Source organism: Octodon degus, unplaced genomic scaffold, assembly GCF_000260255.1.
Source record: "Octodon degus isolate 3935 unplaced genomic scaffold, OctDeg1.0 scaffold00189, whole genome shotgun sequence".
In the NCBI taxonomy this organism is placed as follows: Eukaryota; Metazoa; Chordata; class Mammalia; order Rodentia; family Octodontidae; genus Octodon; species Octodon degus.
The window spans coordinates 3,095,149-3,103,877 of record NW_004524765.1 but is presented as its reverse complement, the minus strand read 5'-3'; the positions used below and the strand labels follow the sequence as shown (position 1 = coordinate 3,103,877).

At 36.7% G+C, this 8,729-nt stretch overlaps 1 pseudogene; it reads left to right on the top strand.

Annotated features, from left to right (window-relative positions):
• Nucleotides 1-5,452: 5,452 nt before the first annotated feature.
• Nucleotides 5,453-6,199, top strand: LOC105743934 (annotated as a pseudogene).
• The last annotated feature ends 2,530 nt before the right edge of the window (nucleotides 6,200-8,729 follow it).

The following is an 8,729-nucleotide window of genomic DNA, read 5'->3' as shown; positions in this document are numbered from 1 at the left end:
TTCTGGGAGTTGATACTAGAACTTGGCTGATGCAAAAGTTCTAGTTACTGTCCTTTGGTGCTGTGGGATGCATTCACTTTTAATTGGCAGTTGCTGGAATCATTTTATTCCTTCAACTCTGACCTCTTTCGCTAATTGACTCTCAGGGGCCTCCATCTCCTGCATCAACTAAGACAGAGCTGCTGCTGAGAGCCCCAAACTGGTGTCTGGAGAGCACCTAACTGGTATCACTTCTCTGCATATTTCTTTTCTAGCCTGTTTAAACAAAAAAGCAAGCAAAACAACAACAACGAAAAAAACCCCTTGTGTTTGGATTAACCCTAGGAGAATAGAGTTCCTTTGGGTGTTTTGTTTTGTTTTGTTTTGTTTTTATAGAGGTAGCTTAAATTATGCCAAGATTTCTAGACTTTGCTAACTACTGTATTCTGCTTATAATTTTTTAAATTTTATTTTATTGAGAAACAAATATGAATGAGACAGTTTCAAAGCTGATTAATAGGACAGTTTCAATAATCAATATATTGTACATTGTTATTTTCTTAGTGGTTATCCATAATACAAGAAGCAGACAGGATATACTGTCCAAACACTGTTAGCACACCTCTTCTTACTCATTGAATTAAGTGAAAGTAGCTGTATATCTATCTTAACTATTTTGTATATACAAATACAAAATGTTCTTTCCTTTGTATTCCTTTTTTTGTTTAGTTCTGTCAGAGGTGGATATTCTATTGGCATCAAAATACTATATGTGCTTGAATTCGGCAAAACAATCCAACACTGTCCAGCAGTCTGTAATAGTAGTGGGTTATCCTCAGAAGTTATTGACTTGAGCCTTTTACAGCTCAGCATATTAATATGGCTTTAATTTATATAACTCATTTTTATACTTTTCTACAGGATGGTTAAGACCAAGATAAAGCAAAACATATATAATAAGAAATGTAATTTTGTATCTGATAAGGTCAGTCAAGTACCCTCAGGATTTATCCTGTAGTCCTGTATTGCACTTTGTAGATCCTTTGTCAGTGTCAGCCATGAGGATGAGTCACAGCCATTGCTTGACCAATTTGCTCTCTGTGAAAGCCTGAGAGAATGTTTTCTCTCCATATGACTCTCTTTAGGCACCTTCTACATCATCAATCACTTTCTTCTGTGGCCCCATAATCTCCTTGATCAGAAAATTTGGGACACAACTGAGTTACATTATGTTACAGCACAAGTTCTCATATGTACTCAGTCTTAATTGACCTTGCAAGGCTAGGGCCAAAATGTTGGCTTTCCTTGTGGCCCTCCTTTTTCTCTAATTTTTGGTCTGCAAACTTAGGTTGTTAACTCTCCAGAAGAAAAGCTTATTGTTATTACCATATAACCTAGGCTGCTGAGCTTAACCTCACTATCTGTCTAAATATCAAATATCTTAGGCATATCATGGAACAGGTATTTTCCATCAAGTATTGATACATTGAAGTTTAAGTCCTTACAGAATATGAAGGAAAAATAATTTTTAAAAACTAGAAATAAGCATTTACATATTTTTACACAGAAATTTAGACATCTAACCATATACAGAATTGTAATAGGACAGACCTGTGACATTTTTTCTCTTTTTCTTGTGTCTTTTTTTCATTTATTACACTTCTTTGAAAAAATGAAAAAAAAAATTTTTTACTTGAGAGACAGTATGGTAATAATTGGTGTGTCATGACTAGAAGTATGTATTTAGAAGACCAGAATGACATCTGCCTATAATTTTTTGTTCCTGCTAGCAAAGAGAAGAAGCTGTCTGGTTGAGGTGTTAGTAGTGGGACTGATGGATGAGAAATATGAGTAGTTGAAGAAGCTTATCAATTGATGAATGTGGGCCTTCACATTTTGCCTTATCTACTACTTTTCTATAGCAAAAGATCTTGTTGAAAACTTGTCTGCTTGCCCAAGGTAAAATAGCTTAGTGTAAGAGCTAAAGATATTGGGCAGTAATGATATGTCAATATAGGCCTATAGAGTACAAGAAATGAACCATTCTAGTATGGGATACTGATAATTGAGGAAGCTGGATACAAAGTAGGAGAGGTATATAGGAACTATGCACTTTTCATTCAAATTTGTTGCAAACCTAAAATAGCACTAGAAGTCAATGCCCCGGTGCTAAACAATTAGTGTTTTTACTTTGGGAAATGTAACTCCACTTCTATGGCACTTCTGGTGGTTGTAGTTCAGAGAGCCATGGCTTCTCTTTTGGGCCCATTTGGCTCCCTCCTTGCAGCTTTCCTTAGATGATCCATGTTTCTGGCTTTTCCAGATTTCTGGGGTCTCCATAGCACCTTTGGCTTCATGCTTACAGCTTCATACTCTGCCCTCTCAAAGGCACACTGTCAGGATTCCCAGGCCTTCTGAAATTGAGGTAGAAGCCTTCTTAACCTAAGAACTCTAGCATTCTGTATACATCAAAACCAGTGAGATGTGGATGATGCCAAGATCTACTGCCAAGGGCGAGCCAGATAGCTCAGCAGATTAAAGTGTCTGCTTAGGCAGATGCAGAGACCAGAGTTCAATCCTTGGTGTGCTGTGCCAGCCCTACCCCCAGGGTGCACTGAGATGGCAACTGAGACTGGGCCTGGTGGTGCATGGCTATAATTCCATTGCTTGGGAAGATAAAAACAGGAGGATCACTACAAGTTTCTGTAGTGAGACCCTATAAGCCCTGCACTAAATACATTTTAAAAAATCTTCTGCCAGCTGAAGGAGTAGCCAGCATTTCCTCTTTCTTGACTAGGGTTCAAGTGCCTAGATTGCTGAATACTCTGAATTCAGTTCTGAGAAACAAATTCTCTATGCCACCACCATTCTGAAACATGGTGTTCTGTGGCTTTCTCCCCAAAACAGTCTTTCACTTTTGAAATTTTGAGGCTGCAAATGGTGAGGATTTGCTGCTTCTTTTTTATGATAGTAACATTTTCATTAATATATATGAAGTCTCACTATAAAGACATTCAATTACCAATATTATTTACATGCAAATATGAGCCTATTGGTAATATTAAAATTTATTTTTCCAGATAAAGCTGAAGATTCCTTCACATAATGTCCATTTTCTTTATCAATGATATTGTTTCTAAAAATTCAGCTAAAGCAGCTTTGTAGCCCAAGTTTTAAATTGTTTTTTTTTTATTTTTTAGAGTACAAAATAGAATTAAAATAGAAAAAATTACAACTGATACAGGACTTCACACAACAAAGAAATATGAATTTCATAGTATTTGTTATAATACATAATGTTGTCTTCCAACCAGTTATTCATATTACCAGATATATGCACGTAAAATTGGGAGAAGAAAGAAAAAAAGAAAAATGTATCAGAAATTAAGAAGAGGGCCAACGAGATAGCTCAGCTGTCTAAGTACCTGCTTAGGCAAGCACAAGGACGAGGTTCACTCCCTGGCACCACATGCCACATTGTCCCCACCCCCAGGTAGGGACAGGGTATGCTGAGCTGGACTCAGAGTTCAGGTTTAGTGGTACATGCCTCTAATCCTAGTGGTAGGGAGGCTGAAAACAGAAGTATCACTATGAATCTGAGCTGTGTAGGGAGAGTCTGTACCAAATACATAAAAATAATAATAATAAGTAATAAATTAAGAGGAGAAATAGCAGAAACAATTGAAAAAAGGAGACAAAACAAATTATTATCTGCTCATTTCCACAGAGCAGCAGATATGCACAGTACTGTTGTCCAAATCATCCTGCTTACTTGCATAAGTAAATCTCCTTCTTCCACTCCCTCTTCTGTCCCTCTCCTCAACTCAGTAACTCCCCTTGAATAAATTCATTCTCTTTTCCTAGTATCTATTGTACCCTTAATATTCCATTTTTCTCTTTCAGGTTCTCACATTAAAGAGACAATATGATGTTTGCACATGCAGTTCTGTTTTATTTCACTTAAGAATGTTTTCTAGTTGCATCTATTTACTGACAAAAGACTAAAATTTATCCTCTTTTGTAGCTGAACAATACTCCATTGTGTAAAAATACCACATCTTCTTTATCCATTCTTCACTTGATGGGCATCTGGGTTGTTTCCAGGACTTAGATATGACAAACTGAGCTGCTATAAACCTGGGTGCATGTATATGGCTGTGATATGAAGTTTTCAGGTCTTTTGAAAAACACCCAGGAGGGCAATAGCTGACTTGAATGGGATCTCCAGTCTTAGCTTTTTAAGGAATCTCCACACTGATTTCCATAGTGGTTGTACCAATCTACACTCCCACCAACAGTGCAGAAGGATTCCTTTTTCTCCACAGCCCCTCCAACATTTCTCAGCCAGGTAGCTCAGCAGATTAAAGCACCTGAAATCCTGATGCTATCCATTCTTACTTGGGTGAGATATAATCTCAGTGTTGTTTTAACTTACATTTCTCAAATGACCAATGATGTTGAACATTTTTTTCATGTATTTACTTTAAATTTGTATTTCTTCCTCTGAGAACTGTATGGCCATCTCAGATGCTATTTTTTTTATTAATTTTATTGAGAAAGAAATAGCAATAAGACAATTTCAAAGCAGGTCAGTAGGACAGTTACAATAATTAACACATTGCATATTGTCTTCATAGTAGTAATTCAGAGTACAAGGGGGACTGCACATTAGCTCAGTTGTTTAAGTTCCTGCTTAAACAAAGCAGTCAGGCTCAGGATGCTGTGGTTCAAACCCAGATACTCAGGCCAAACCAGAAATGCCCTGAAGGTATCTTGAGGCCACAAAAAAAGAAAACAGAAAAAAACAACAGTACAAGATGTAGACATGATATCTTGTCTAAACACTTTTAGCACATATCTTTCTTCTCATTGAACTAAGAGAAAGTATCTGTATATCTATATCTCTCTATTTTTTTTCTAAAAAAATGGACCTTCATTTATATCCCCCTTTTTTGTTTATTTTTGTCAGATTCCATTGCCATTTGAATATTGTAGGTGCATATATTCAGAAAAATAATACAATATACTCCAGTACTTTGCAATAGTAGTGGGTTATCTGCAGAACTGGCAATGTCAGAAGTTGTTGACTTGAGCCTTTTACAGCTCAGCATATTAATATGACTTTACTTCTTATACCTCATGTTTATACTTCTGCTGGATGGTTAAGACCAAGATAAAGCAAAACCTATATAACAAAAAATGTAACTTTTGTATTTGACAAGGTCAGTCAGATCCCCTCAGGATTTGCCCTGAAACCATGTACAAAAGTTTGTAGATCTTTTGTAAGTGTCAGCCATCTGTATAAGTCAATTGCTTGACAAATTTGCTTTCTGTGAAAAACTGAGAGAATGTTTTGTCCCTAAGTAACTCTCCTTAGGCCCACTATACATCTTTGATTTGTTGTTAGATCACTTTCCTCTGTGGCCCCATAATCTCCTTGATCAGAAAATTTGGGCTTTTTCTGGCTGGAACCATGGAGGTTGCAGAAGAGAAGAAGAAGAAGGCTCCTGCTGTGCCAGAAACTCTTATGAAAAAGCGAAAACATTTTGCAGAGCTAAAGATAAAGCGCCTGAGAAAGAAGTTTGCCCAGAAGACGCTTCACAAGGAGAGGAGGAAGCTCATCTATGAAAAAGCCAGGCACTATTATAAGGAGTACAGACAGATGTACAGAACTGAGATCCGAATGGCTAGGATGGCGAGAAAAGCTGGCAACTTCTATGTCCCTGCAGAGCCCAAACTGGCATTTGTCATCCAGATCAGGGGTATCAATGGTGTGAGCCCAAAGGTCCGCAAGGTGTTGCAGCTTCTTCGCCTTCACCAAATCTTCAGTGGTACCTTCGTTAAGCTCAACAAGGCTTCAATTAACATGCTGAGAATTGTGGAGCCATACATTGCATGGGGGTACCCAAACCTGAAGTCAGTGAACGAACTAATATACAAGCGTGGCTACGGCAAAATCAATAAGAAGCGAATTGCCTTGACAGATAATTCATTGATTGCTCAATCTCTTGGTAAATATGAAATCATCTGCATGGAGGATCTGATTCATGAGATCTATACTGTTGGAAAATGCTTCAAAGAGGCAAATAATTTCCTGTGGTCATTCAAGTTATCATCTCCTCAAGGTGGAATGAAGAAAAAGACCACCCATTTTGTGGAAGGTGGAGATGCAGGAAATAGGGAAGATCAGATCAACAGGCTTATTAGAAGGATGAACTAAGGTATCTACCATGCTGTTTTTGTGATTTGGTCAGTTAATAAAGTATCTGCTTCCAAATTGAAAAAAAAAGAAAGAAAAAGAAAATTTGGGATGACTGAGTTATAGGATGTTACAGTACAGGTTCTGAGAGCTCACTGGCCTTGAAGGGCTAAGGTCAAAATATTGGCTATACTTATAGCCCTTCTTTTTTTTTAAATTTTTTTTGTCTGCAAGCTTAAGTTGTTAACCCTCCAGAAGAGAAGCTTAATGACATTATTACCCTATAACAGCAGCAGATGAGCTTAACATCACTACCTGTATGAATATCAAATGCCTTAGACATAACATGGAACAGATATTTTACATCAATTGTTGATATGCTAAACTTCAAATCCCTATAGAATGTGAAAAAATAAAAAATGAAATAAATAATAAAATAAAAATGAACAATTACACATATCTAAATATAAATTTAGAAATTTAACCATATACAACATTGTAGCTGGACAGTTCTATGACATATTTTCTTGTCTCTTGTTTTCTTATATTACCCTTTTTTATAATAAAAAACATTTACTTCAGAGAGTATAGCAATAATTGATATGACATAAGAAGTAGTATACATTTAGAAGACAGAAACGACAGGCATTGCAAGCATGACCCTAGTATTACACATTGCTATCCTCAGTGCTGTTGTTTAGTTTACAGGTATAAGCATATATAATTGGTCAGGGTGTGAATCCTATCAATTTACTGCTAGTTTCAAAACCCTGATGGAGATTCTCAGGGCCATTGTCATAACCATTTTGTGTACATAAATGTATGGTTTTGCCCCTGCCATGTTTCCTAGCTTTTCTCTTGGCCCTCTTTTCATTGTTTAATCCTAAAGTTCTTGCTTTCCATTTAATTGTGTTATACTTTTCAATTTTTATTTCTTCTTTTGAGTTCTTACAAAAGGGAGAAAATACAATATTTACACATGTGGATCTGGCTTATTTCACTTATGAGTATATTTTCAAATTACTTCCACTTATATATGAAGGCTTTGAGTTTATTATTCTTTATAGCTGAGCAATACTCCATTGTATAAACACACCACATCTTTTTCATCCATTCCTCAAGTGACAGGCATTTTGGTTGTTTCCAAGGTTTGGCTATCAGAAATTGTGCTTCTATAAACATAGATACACATATGTCAATATGATATGATGTTTTCAGATCTTTTGGGAAAATTCCTAAAAGGAGGATAGCTGGTTTGAATGGGATTTCCAGTCCTAGTTTTTTAAGGAGTCTCTGCATTGATTTCCATAATGGTTGCACCAGCAATGGAGAAGGGTACCTTTTTCCTCACAACCTTTCCAACATTTGTTGTTAGTTGATTTTTTTATGATAGCTATTCTTTCTGGGGAGAGATGGTATCTCAGTGTTGTTTTAATTTGCATTTCACAAATGGCTAGTGATGTAGAGCACTTTTCATGCATTTGCTTCTTGTAATTCTTCCTCTGAGAAGTGTGTGTTCATTTCAGATGCCCATTTCTGGATTGGGTCTTTAAATTTTGGGGCCTTCATTTTTTTTTTTTATTTCTTTATAAAATCTAGAGAGCAGACCTTTGTCTGAGTGCTTATTAGTTAATATATTTTCCAAATTTGTGAGTTCTCTTTTCACTCTGTTGGTAATTTCTTTTGATGTGCAAAAACTTCTCAGTAGGAAGAGGTCCAAGTTGTCAATTCTTTTTTTTTTTTTTTTTTTTCACTTTTGGGATGGGTCTACAGGGTGTCCAGGGTCTCACTACTAGATCGGACTCATAGTGATCCACTTGTTTACAGCCACCTAGGACTGGAATTACAAGTGCTGGCCACTACACTCAGTCTCAGTTATCATCTCAGCATGGCCTGGGGGTTGGGCTAGCATGGCGGGCCCCAGTGATACAATCCCAGGCCCCTGCAACTGCTTGCAGGCACTTTAATCCACTGAGCTATTTGGCTGGCCTACAGTTGTTAATTCTTTTTTTGTTTTGTTTTGTGTATTTATTTATTTATTTTTGTTAAGATTTTATTTTAATTTTTGTTTAAATAATTTACTTAGAAAGTATGCCTGGATGTCACACATTAAAAATTTACTTGTGATGAAAATTTTTCTCTTACTACATGGATATTTTATTGGCAAGCATACTACTTTTCGATCATAATGTTTTTCACTAAAATATAAATGGGTTTTTCCCCGTGATTTTAAGTTGCTGGAGTTTTTTTGTTTTGTTTTGTTTTTTGTTGAGAAACAAATATCAATGAGACAGTTTTGAAACTGGTTAATAGGACAGTTTCAATAATTAACACAGAGCAGTGTGAAGAAGAAATGAGGACGACCCCTGGGCCACCCAAAGCTGCATGCCGCTGCATCTCGTGTCTAGCACCTGTGACCTGCCACCGTCACCATGATACCCAAGAGAAAGGCTGAAGGGGATGCTAAAGGTGATAAAGCCAAGGTGAAAGATGAACCACAGAGAAGAAATGCAAGATTGCCTGCTAAACCAGCTCCTCCAAAGCCAGAGCC